The sequence below is a fragment of the Grammomys surdaster genome, unplaced genomic scaffold (genome assembly GCF_004785775.1).
Source record: "Grammomys surdaster isolate TR1022 unplaced genomic scaffold, NIH_TR_1.0 61, whole genome shotgun sequence".
NCBI lineage: Eukaryota > Metazoa > Chordata > Mammalia > Rodentia > Muridae > Grammomys > Grammomys surdaster.
The window spans coordinates 1,857,571-1,871,031 of NW_021604563.1; the positions used below are offsets into that span (position 1 = coordinate 1,857,571).

The following is a 13,461-nucleotide window of genomic DNA, read 5'->3' on the forward strand; positions in this document are numbered from 1 at the left end:
ATAAATGTATGAACATAGGGAATTTCTTTTCAGTTACCAGAGCGCAGGCAGTATATGCTAAGACCCCTTAAAATAATCGGGTCCAGCATGCCATTTAGTGGCCACTTTAGTTCATAATCTAGAGAGTATTGAATCCAGACCTTATTGCAAAGGTGTATCAATTTGGAAGGCCTCAACTCAGGCGTCAATCTTAAAGATTTGAGGTTTTTCAGTAGACAACCCAGTGAGGTGTCCCTGGGTACAGACGACAATGTGGTACCCATGGGGTGACGTGGCTGTTACTGAGCTATCATTTGGCGTCCCAAAAGAAAATCTGGCAACAAAAAATCAGGCTAACAACTTAGATGTCAAGTCACCACTAGAATATCTAGGGGCCTCAGCGGGGCTCCTGAGCCTGCCAGAAAGTAGCTCACCCAGTACCAGGATTTCTGGCAGCTACAAGAACTTGGGGAAAGCTGGAAGCTACTTTTGAGGGGAAAAATCACCTAACGGCCAAAGTCGTAAATCGTAGGTTGGCTAGAGGCCAGTCATATGGACTAGGGCAATGAAGAGCCAACCCCTTATCCCAGGGGAGGCAAGTCAGACACCAACTGGGCGCCCAGGGTCCCTCCCACCAATTGGAAACTCCTTACCAATTAATATGCCAGTGTGTGTTTGCAGGCTTGTGCAGTCTGGTATCAGGAAGGGTGGAACTGTAAGGTTTGTGTGGATCTGTTTGACTACCCAGCCCGTGAAGCAGAGCACTGTGTGGGGGCCGCAGCTGCACAGCTCACGTGGTGGCAGTTTGCAAGCCTCACAGAGGTGCGGATAGGGGTTGCAGCAGTGGTGGAAATGGCGACAGGTAGTAGTGGATGTTAATTCACATCCAATGATGGTGATTGTGGCAGGGGTTGGTGGCAGGAATGGCAGCGCCAGCACACAGCTTAGAACAGACAACACCAGACCAAAAGATTAGGGCACAGGACAAAGGAGAGAAGAGCGAGAAGAAGAGAGAGTTCTGCCTATTTATATGAGTGATGACATAGCTCTTTTCCCAGGTAAAGGTGAGGAGCCAGGTGAATTTTGGGAATGTATAGCGGTTGCCTTGGCAACAATGTAGGATTCGCCTCAGTCACTTCGATGTGACATCACTGAGTTAGGAGCTGGAACCACCAACAATATGGTCTTGCATTGAAATACTGAGATGCAGCCAAATATTGAGAAATATTCAAGGCCAGTGGCAATTATTTGAGGAGTTTCATTGACTTTCCTGACAGCTCAAAAGGAGAATTCCAGTCCTTGATGCTAGGTTTTGGTTATATAATCTATGGGTTTTGGGGAGAAGTATATCACCTGAAGTGGTATACATTCTATGTATGAATATATGTATGTATGTATGTATGTATGTATGAATATATGTATGTATGTATGAAAATACATATCTATACATTCATCCATTTATACATCTATCTATCAAATTAGATATTATATTTTGAGCAAGATAAAATAATGTTAATTTACTTTTTTCAACACCCTTAGTTATCTTGTCCTACCAGCAAGCATGTCAAATCAGCCTAACTACTAGAAAATAAGATGTATTTAAGTAATCATAGAATGTTACCATTAAAATGTATGCCTTGTATCGTATATCAAGATTATATCTAACTAATGAATCTCAAAAGAATTGAAAAAGTAAAGAAAATGGTATACTGCCACTAAATTATCTGAGAGCGAGTGCTGAAGAGCTCCATGAGAATGATAAAAGACCTAGGATATACAGACTTAGGAATACAAAGACAAGAAGGATACAATCTGACCTTACTCTTCTATGTCTTCATTTAGAAAGAGCTCAGACAAGGAGTTTTAATTAATGGAAAGGTAAACAACACTCAGTATAACACTAGACATCAATGTTTGCTGAAGATTTGTGCTTCACAGTCCTGAATCCAATCTAGGGAATTGAATGTAGCTGACAATATGGTATTGCTATGATAAAGAAGTATATGTTGTTCTCCATTTCTTCTGAGGCTCAGGAAGACTCAAATTATTGTTAGTGGACATCCAGATCTGAAGACAAATGACAACTGCATTATCTTATACCTGAGACTCCATCCCCATTTCACTAGATTCACATAAATGGTTCCAGCATCCTGACAGTCATTTCAACAGGTAATACTGAGGATTATGAATACATGCATGCATAAGAAGGATACTAGACATTAAACTCTCATCAAAAAATCAACTCACATGTACTAAGTACTTAAAACATAGGGTAAATGCTCCAGACATTCTCTGGAAAGGATGTCTGTGTATGGAAACTCAGAAATAAGCTACAATAGCCACAGAAGAGACAAATAGAATTTCATTGAAATAAAAAAATTCTCAGCAAGGCATAGATTTAAGAGAGTGGAGCAATATCCAATATGATGTGAGAAAATATTTCAAGCTATGTATATTAAAGGAAATAACATTAGATTGGGAGCTCACATACCTTGGGAGCAAAAAGTAAATGGTCTAATTAAAAAACTGACAGCAGATCTTAGGCTTTAGGTCAGTGGTAATAAGCTTGCCTAGCATGTGAAAAGCCCTCAGTTTGACCTTCAGCAACATTGAAAATGAGGTAACAGAATAAAATAGACATTTCTCAGAAGACTTAGAAATGACCAATAAATATGGGAAAAGATATTCAGTATCAATTATCATCACTATGCAAATCAAAACAATTTGACAGAGGTATTATTTTATACTAGTTACAGTGGATTTTGTCAAAAAGATAAAACAGCATAGCAAATATTGGTTTGGAAAAAGGAAAACTCATACACTTTCAGTAGAATATTAATCAGAAGAATTTAGGAAAACAACTTACAGGTTCCTCAAAAATTGATATTTAAATGATCATAAAATACAGTATCCCATTACTGGGTTTGAAGCTTGTGGGGTTTGATTTTGATTGCCAATTTGATTGGATATAAATCTATAGAATACATTTTCTGGAAATAATTAACCGAGTAGGGGAGCTCCTCACCCAGTTGTGGGCAAAACCTGATAGCGGCTGCTCAGATACAGAAAAGTATGAGGAAAATGCCATCATGTTTGCTGACCTGAGGGGTTACTTGTCCTTATGACTGCTGGTGCTGCTTATGTCTTTTGCCATCATGATATTATAATATCACAGGGGGTGTGTTAAGGAAAAGCTATTTCTCTCTAGTCAAAAGAAAGAAATCCATTTTTCTCCAAGCTTTAGAGCTACTTCTTGGGATGGTGGATTCACCTTTAGCTATGCTAAAGAGAGTAGAGGAATATTTATCCCTTTAATGAGAAAATGTACTTTTCTGTTCTGACAAACCCAGATTTAGCACAATTGCTTGCAGAGACATAACCATATAACTTCCATTATATGTTCCAGGTTTTTCTGGAAGTGTAACTTTTCCCTTTTCCCCTCTGATTTCCTCCTTTTCCCCTTTCCTCTCTATAAGTTGATTACCTCAAGTATTTATTTATTTTTTATTGGATATTTTATTTATTTCCTCACTATGTAATGCTCCCCTACCTAGTGATTTTCTCTGTGGCTTCTTGTCTGTACCATGGATGGCTTCCATTTCTATGCAAGCCAACTTAACTGAAAATGTATAATTTTCCTTCCTTTCCTCTTTCTGTCTTCAGGGACATAGAGAAATTTATAGATTGCCCGTTCTCAGATATTTCTTTTAAACTTTAATAAAATTGCCTCCAAACACTTTCCTCATTTCATTACAGATATAATGTATACATATTGCAATGTAAGTATATAATTTCCTCCCTCTCATTTCCTCCCTCCAACCCTTCCATAGTGGAAGAGGACAGCACAAAGATTATAAGAGACAGAAGAACACAAAGTTTTCTTTGAGATTATGTCTCCTGGAAATATCAGAGATGCTACACCCATGTATTCTCATTAGCACAACTGCCTAAACAAGGCATGAACAAGGATAGCACCCACAAACATGTCAATATAGACAGGATAAATCTCATGAGGCCTCAACCCTAGGCAAAGAACTACAGCAAGTAATGAATGCTGAGAGCTAGAGAAACAGTCTATCTAAAAAAAAATTAACTAAGGATATTGATGTTTTTAACATACACACACACACACACACATACACACACACACACACACACACACACACACACACACACACACACACAGGTTAAGTGGTGCAATCATCACAAAAGCCAAGGTTTGGAATTAACCTAAGTGGTCAAAAATGAATACATAAAGAAAATGTGGCATATAGATCATAGAGTACTATTTTTCTATGAAAAGAAATTGTCACTTGAGATAATATGGACAGGTTTGTACGATATTTATTTTATTAAGTGGAATAAAGTAGATATAGAAAGTTAAATGGTATATTATTTTATTCTGATATATAATTGTAAAAAGTTGATGACATATAATTCAAATTATGTGGCTATCAAAGATTTGAAATGTGAGACAATTTGGGAGGATCAGGGTAAATAATCAGTAGGTACAAGAATAATAATAGAGATGAAGAATAAACTATAATGTTTTTTCATAGTCAAATATCTATAGTTTAAAATAATATATTGTATATTCCAAAGTATATAAAAGAGAAAATATTAATGAGATTACCACAAACAGATGATAGATTTTTATGGTGGTTAGAATCATATGGGAAGAAATCTCATTGTCAATATTACCTCCAGAAGATTGGCCTGGAAGCAAGCCAATGGGCTTTTTCTTGATTAATGATTGATATGTGAAGGTCTATCCTAATATGGGCAGTTATTTCTTGTTTGAATAAAAAAGCAGCTAAGCATGCCATACATAGCAAGCCAGTAGGAAGTATTTTCCCATAGTCTCTGCTTTATTTCCTGCCTCCATGTATCTGCCTTGACTTAACCAGATAATGGCCCCTTATCTTTAAGCCAAATGTGATTGTTCCTGCCAATGTTACTTTTGGATATGGAATTTATCACAACAATATAAAAGCAACCTAGAATAGTTTAAGACATTTTAGGTAGGATAACAATCCTGAATTGATCATTATGTAGTATAAGCTTAAATCAAACCACTGTATCACACCACATATATCTGTGTAATTTTATTAAATTTACATATTTGCTTGTAGATATTTAATCTCAAACAATTATTAAAAGTTATTTCTTTTAAAATATGTGTTGGAAATGATAACATGGGAAGAATGCATTGCTCAATTTTAGAACAATAAACCCAAAACAGAATTTAAATTGATTTCAGCATGGTGTTTATGATTACATAAATGCAAATAGAAAATACTAAAAAAAAAAGTGATGTTTTCGTCATGGATCTTTAAGTAATCCTTAATTTATTTTTTCTGTATTTTCTAAATTATGTCTAATACATATATGATGTACTTTGTTGTTGCATTTATTGCTCTAACAGGGTCTCACACTTTAGCTAAGGCTGGACTTGAACTTGAAATCCTTGTGCCTCAGTCTTCTGAGCAATTAGATCCAACTTACTTTCTGTAATCTAAAAGTTATGAATCAGGCTTGCTGAAATCAACCTAATCTATAAAAATGTCAATATGAATATATATTCAGAGACTGTCAACAATTCTTCTAATTCCTTAATATTTGGTAGACACAAAGAGGATAATATTCTAGAAATCTGAAGGTCTCCAAATTGGAAAGGGCCATTCCAAATAAACGTGCCTTATAATATAGTAGTTGGTGAATGCAAGCATAAGTTTGAAAATAGTAAATTCAAAAGTTAGCACATAATTACTTCCATTGGCATAGAAGGAGTAAATGAAATTCCTTAGATAGGAAACTGTTGGACAGATAATATTTTACTAGTTCCTGGATCCTTTGTTTTTCATTTAGCTTTTCCTTTTTTATGATGCATTAAATTCTTTGATAAGCTTCACTTTGCCATAAGGATGGATTTGATAGTTTTGCATTGTATTATCTGGAATAAGCCCACTAGACCATGCATTCAAGGTAATTTCGTTTTATCTGGAAATGTAATTGAAGAATTGCATGTTAGAAGATCTCTAAAATGGTTCCTAGCATGAACCTTGGTCAACTGGATACATTCCTATTTAATAGTGCCTTTGATAGCATTCATTTAAAGTCCCAGTGCCAAATTCTAGGGGAAAGAGACCTTGAATAAAATTTGTTTCTAAAGGAACAAAGAAGGTAACATGTGCTTTCTTTTTTCTTTTTTTACCTCAATCCGGAATTGATGACAATCTTAAAATGTCAGATCTGCCTGCATTTAAATAGCACATTCATAGAAAAATGGGCTATTTTTGCAAAGGATAAAAAATACACATGAGTGGTCATAGAACTTCCGGAGGACAAGTACCTAAATCATCATCTCTTTATGTTATCAGAAAGCAGGTTGAATGCCCTTTATAAAACACTTTTACAGCATTGGCAAAGAGAAAAGGCAGCAAAGTGGTTTGATTAAAGTTCTAATAATTATGAGACTGAAATGTAATTAAGTTATCTGTATTTTACCTTATTTTCAGCTCTTTTAAAATAAAAATCCAAAGTTGTGGGACATAATCAGTGTTATAGAGACTGAGTCACTTCCATTTACTTTCAGAACTAATTAGTACAAAAATTATAATTTAGAGATATTTATTTGTCCCCCACAATACAATATTCTAGTTGTCTACAGTTCGGAGGATACATTTTTATTTTCCTTCACAGCATAAGTATGTTAAAACACTATGATTATCATTAAAGCAAAATAGGCAAAAAGAACATTTTAAAATCATCAAAAATGTATGTTTTCTCACTTTGAAAATAAAATGAAGCTATGGAGACAAATGTAAGAGCCACATTCTCTTCTTCTGGCATAGGAAAATGGAGAGAGACTCAGAGCAAGCAATTGCTAGAAATGGAGATTGAAAGTAAACAACAGCTCTCATTTTTCAGACTGGACTTATGATGTATGTGTATATGCATGCACATGCACACACACACACTCATACACACACACACAAACACACACACACACACACACACACACACTCACACACACACACACTCACACAGAGAAATCATACCTTGTACGGTTCACTCTCTATTAAGCATATGTCTCTTTGAAATAGACAGAGGCCATTACAGAAAACACACAATCAAAATGTAGAGTTGTGGAGCCCAGTCTTAATGAATGCAACTATAAAACACTCCTGCAACTCAGAGAGCATTGAGAAATAGGGAATTTAAAGACTGCAGCATCCAGAATATCAGAGAGTTTGTTGTGAGATTGTGTCTCCTAATAATGGTCAAACCCATACCCATAAAGTCTCACCCACATGGCTGCCTGACTGTGAACAGAACAAGGAGGACACCAGTTGTGGTGGTTTTCTTGGTTGTCAACTTGACTACATTTAGAATGAACTCCAACACAGAAATGGGGGCATAATTTTTGATTTTTAAGTTCTTTACATGTTTTTCACATTAACCCTCTCTTAAATGGCTATCTTCTACTCTGTGAGATTTTTCCTAACTTGAGTGATTGCTTCCTTGTTGTTCTGACACTTCTTATCTTATGAGTGCTTTTTATCAATTGTTGGTATTAATTCCTTGGCGAATGGGTTTGTATTAAGAATGTCCTTTTAATTTATTTTTTATTCACTTTAGATATCAATTACAGTCCCCCACCCTCTCCTTTCTTCCTAATTCCTCCCTTACAAGTCCCTTCCCCAATGCCTACTCCCCCTTTTAATTATATGTATGTATTTTCCAGCATGTGAGTGCAGGTGCCCCAAGAAGTCCAAAGTGTATGGTTCTCTTGAAATTACTTGTAAACCACTTGATGTGGCTCCTAGGAACTGAACTCAGGTCCTCTGGAAGAACAGTACATGCAATTAACCACTGAGACATCTCTCCAAATAACTTGAAAGAATTGGACTCACAGAGACTAAACCACCAACCAGGGAGCATTCAGAGGCTGGACCTAGGTAGCCTACACATTTGTAGTAAATATCTGTACAGCTTGGTCTTCATAAGGGTCCCCTAACAAGTGAACTCTCTTCCCTGGCATTGGATCCCCTTCCCCAGAGCTTGACTACCTTGTTGGGCATCAGTGGGAGAGAATGTATTGAGTGCAGCTGGAACTATTTGTCTCATGGTAGGATGTTACACAAGGAGTGTACCCCTTCTCTAAGAAGAGGAAGGGCAAAGGGACAGGGACTTGTAAGGGTAGAGCTGGGAGGAGAGGAGGGAGGGGGCTGATATCTGGATGTAAATTCAATAAAAATATTGAAAAAGGAAAAAAAGAATATCCTTTATGGTCTGGGTGATGGTGGCACATACCTTTAATCCCACCACTCAGTATGTAGATATAGGGAGACCTCTGAAATTGAGCTTAGTCTGATCTACAGACAGAATTACAGAACAGCCAGGGGTTATACATAAAATCTCTGCCTTAATAAAACAAGTAAACAAAATGATGTACTATTGTCAGTAGTAATAAAGAAAATATCAAAACATTGACAAAGTAACATAAGGTAGAATAATGACATGAAAAGCTGCAAGCAGTAAATCAATGAAATTAGAAAAATAATATTGAGTGAGGTAGCCCAGACCAAGAAAGACAGACTATGTGTGTTCTTTCTCATCTTTGGCTCTTATCTCCAAACCTTGAGATCTGAGTACATATGCAGGAGTAACTGCAAAAAACAAGATAGTAAAAAGGGACTAATTACATGATGTGGGTATAGACAGGGGAAGCAATAGAGAAGAAAGTAGCAGGGTACAAGTGATTTGTTTCTGGAAATTGGGAGAATAGAAACCCTCTAGAAAGAAGATGAATACAGAAGAAGGTAGAAACATGAACTGATAAGAAGGATGTCTGAAAAGTAATTGGGAAATAAAATATTAGTTATCTACACAAGAAAACTACAATATATGCTATGTCTGTGTATAAATATACATATATACTTTAGATAAAATTTTCTCATCTCGGCTGGTAATACTCCCTCCAAGAGCCAAATATCATCTAAACAAGATGCCAACACCAAGCTTGAGATGTTCTCTGTTGACCTGTTAGTCAGCTTTGTTGAAGAGACTCCACCAAATTATAGCCTATTACTATTGCCCATGGATGACCTCCAGAGGTGTAAGGTAATTTTGTCTCGCTGAAGATCTAATGCACTTCAGAAAAGGGGCCCAGAAGACCTTGAGATAGAATTAGGTTAAAAGCCCCCTCCAGGAGGACTACTTTTCATGGCGACAGAAGTTGTCATGAAAGCTGTAAAAGGAAGGAAGCAACACACAGTCTTTCCCAGCTGTGACAACATGTGATCACCACTTGCATATGTTGGAGGTATCCAACAACTCTTCAATTTGAATTATGGATCACTCAACACAAGGGAAATCATGCCCACCACAGAAATTCAGCCAGCTCTTCAGGGCTGGTGAAGTCATGGATCTTGGATGAGAGTGTACAACTAATAATTTACCAAACCAGAGAAAACCTAAACTATGTTCTAAATATTTGTCCTTATATTCAAAGGTTGAATGTAGTTCTCATTTCTTGTCAAGGGAACTTTGCTTGGCAACTGGTGGAAACCTTTACAAAAAAACACAACTTGTTAGAAAGCCAGTTTTAGAGACCAAGTTCTAGTGAATGCATCTCCAATAAAACTGATTCTTGGGAACTTTGCAGATGAGAAGGTGGAAGGATTGTAAGAAACAGGGGAGCAGGGAGTTTGCAGTGAGATTTTATCTCCTAGTTATGTAAGAAACTTCTCCCATTAAGTGTCACCAACATGACTTTCTAAACATGAGCTGAACAAGGAAAAGAACAATAGATGTGTTAATGTGGATGGTGAAAGCCCAGGTGAGTGCAGTCTTATGCAAAGAACTACTGGAAGCTCAAGAATGCTGAGAGTTGTAGAAATAGTATTAGCCAGATAAGAGTATATCATTTAGTTATTCTCATCAAATGGTCAGTCTCAAACCCAGGCATGCAAATAACAGTATACAGGTTATATTTGTGTATTTAAGAATGCACACATTCAGCCTGATATAGCTATTTCCTGAGAGGCTCTATCAGAGCCTGACATATACAGACGTGGATGCTCACAGCTAAACATTGAACTGTTCACAGAATTCCCAATGCAGGACTTAGAGGATTGAAGGAGTTGAAGGGGATTGCAGTTGAAGGGGAGAGAGACAATACCAATCTACCAGAGCTCCCAGGGTCTAAACAGCCAGCTGGGAACACACATGGAGAGACCCATGGCTCCAGCCATATATGTAGCTGAGGAAGGCCTTGTAGGGCATCAGTGGGTGAGGATGCCCTTGGTCCCATGAAGGCTGGATGCCCCAGTGTGGGAGAATGTGAGGGTGGGGAGGCAGAAGTGGGTGGGTGGGGGCACACCCTCATAGAAGGAGGAGGAGGGGGGATAGGATAAGCAGCTTCTGGAGGGAAATAGGGAAAGAGGATAGTGATAACATCTGAAATGTAAATAAATAAAATATCCAAGATAAAAGAAAAACAAAGAATACACACACACACACACACACCTGTGTAACAACGCTTCATGTAAAAAGAGTCCATGGAGATCAAGGAGGAATATATGGTAATGTTTAGAGGGAAGAAAGAGAAGAGAGAAAGTATAAAATTATATTACAATCTCAAAAATAAAAGAAATATTTTTAAACCTACAGGCAATATGTTGATATTTTATATTGTTTTAGTGATTTAATGATATTTAATAGACAAAAGAAATAATAACTATGTAGTGTCCATATGTTGAACATGATAAATTATAGCTTTCCACAGTTTGAAATATGAATTTAATGTAATGATAGAAAATCAACTTGAAATTATTCTGAAGCCCTGTATTTGTGTGAAGTGCCCACTTCCAAGACAATGAAAATACTGCTCTGAATAGAGGACTTACTCAGAACCAATGGTGAAATTAATCAAATCACTAGCCCTAGATTTACATTTCTGATGGGCTTAACAGTTATTTCTGAAGCTACAGAAGGGAAAAATCTGCTTTCATAGAGCCAGATGGGCCCAAACATAGCTCAGAGTTTGGCCCCATAGTCAGAAATTTTAGAATTATTTGTGTAATTATATTTCTCTCCAAAATTTGAAGGGCATTATGTCTATGTAGTGCATATAGTTTACTTTCAGCTCAATCAGTTCCTCTTGAAGTGAGCTTCAGTAATGGATCAGATGTTTGATAATTCAGATACTTCCTGAGATATGAATTCCGAAGGCAGCTGCAGATTTTATTTTTTAGCATGCATCATTTTTTCATAAATACACAAATAACACATTGATATGTTAAGAAAACTAGAAACTATAGAAAAGCAAAGAATTTCTAAATCAACTCCTCTCCCATTATTTGGTGTTAACCATTGCTAATATACATACTATCTAGAAATTTATGTGTACTTGTTAAGTGAGATTTATTAATAAGAATTACTATAATATAATGTTCTATAAATTGTAGTTATACTTGAGGTAGCTATAGATATTTTCATATGCAGTAAGTTCATGTATTCATTTTTTCCAGCTGCATAGTATTCTATTGTATGTACATAATGCTACTAACTTCATGGTCTTTTGGGTAGTTTTAGGAAACATAAGCTTACTTCCATTAACAAACTTATGCAAATAGCATGTTGTGATATTATCATATTAAGGTAAAGTTTTAAAACATGATATTTTGTCAATGTGGTTTTAAAATCTGAGATTTTCACCTTATTTGCAAATCATGCTTTCTGCAGCTCCATATTGCAAGGAATCTCTGTTTCTCTGTCAGTCTCTGTCTCTGTCTCTCTCTTTCTATGTATATATGTATGCATGTATGTATGTATGTATGTATGTAAGTATGTATGTAAGTATGTATGTATGTATGTATGTATGTATGTATGTGTATGTGTAAATTCTTTACTTTGAGATTCCTATAGCATGACTCCAAGAAAGCACATGACATTTCCACACAGAGCAGGTAGCCTTGCAGGGAAGAACCACAATCTTAGTAGAAGGAACTCATGTATATAATGGGTGGTAAGTAGTCATGGCTGCCTTTCGCTCTGGAGTGAGATTCAGTCTTAATTTTCAGAGTCTAAAGGCAATCTGCTTCTTGGCTTAGAGAAGCAATGTTAGCTTGCTTTTCTGCTATGTAAGTGTCCTTGCAGAAGTCATCAAGAGCAAAGGACAGTCAGTGCTTCCACAGAATTGTGAGAGACTAATGGAGTGAGAATTTTGCCCAATACAATTATTGACTCATAATGGAAGTGCATTGGAAGAAATGTCAAAATGAAGCCTTTAAAAATATAACTTTTACTCCTCTCAATAATTTTTGAAAGTCCTTACTTATTGACATTTTATACATGTTCTATTTCTGCTAATCCTTCAAATCATTGCTACTATTATATATGGGGCTTCATATTTAAAATTTTTAATTCATCTTGATGTGTATATTTGTCATTTGTATTGCTTCAATAATTTCCCCTTCAAGATGACTATCCATTATTCTATTGATTTTTAAAAATTTTTTCTTACAAATTCATCGGTGACTTTACAAAATTAAAATGTGGGTATGTGTAGCAAAGACATACTTTAAATACTATTACTTGGTTTTGTATTTTAAATATATTTTCTTAGATGAACAATTTAAAAATATGATTTATACTCATGGAAAGTCCTTCTGCAGAAATTGTAACATTCTTTTCATAAATACCACTATATGTAAAGATGAGCTCAAAATCATCCCGAAATTTGTAATGTATGCGGTCACCTGATGACATGTACTAAACTCACAGTCAGTTTATATTCAAATACCTATACATTTCTGAATGTATCAGTGGTGCTTTTCTTTCCTTCATGTTTCAAGTTCAGTGTTGCCAGACATCTTTTCACATCGGTAAGGAAGTATAATATTATGAATGATAGGGGTCCAAAAAGTTTAGCCCCTTGGAGCTCTTTTAATTCCCAAAAAAGAAAAAGAAAAAAGAAAAAATCATGTTTGGTGAATTTCCTTAGCAAGTTTCATGGCCTATCCATCTGACAGCATTCAACAAAATTAAATATCTTATCCTCTTCAGCTTCTGCCAAGTATCTCATAAACTGACTATGGTTAGCGGCACAAACACAAAGAGAATTCACTGCCTCAATCACTTCTTTCCCATGATTTTACTGTACAAAGCAGAAGCCTGCTTGACAAATGATGAGGTGGGAGCTATATAGAGAGCCTTTCCTTTTTTCACTTGAATGAACTTTTGAAATGTTCTATTTTATTGCAAGTGCCTCATCTAGAGAAAATGAATCCAACTTTTATATATTAGGAGGAAAGATTTCAAATTACATTTTGGCAGGTAGCTAAATATCATGAATGTTTGAAATGTTGATATTTAATAGTGATATCAAGGAAAGTCTTTAATTAATGGATGAACTATTCAGTTAATTAACCTAAAAGATTCATTATCTATATAGTAAAATATAAAAATGAACTA

The 13,461-nt window shown here is 35.9% G+C and overlaps 1 pseudogene; it reads left to right on the forward strand.

Moving 5' to 3' along the window:
- Positions 1–250: 250 nt before the first annotated feature.
- Positions 251–13,461, forward strand: part of LOC114624747 — a 92,088-nt pseudogene continuing 78,877 nt past the window's right edge.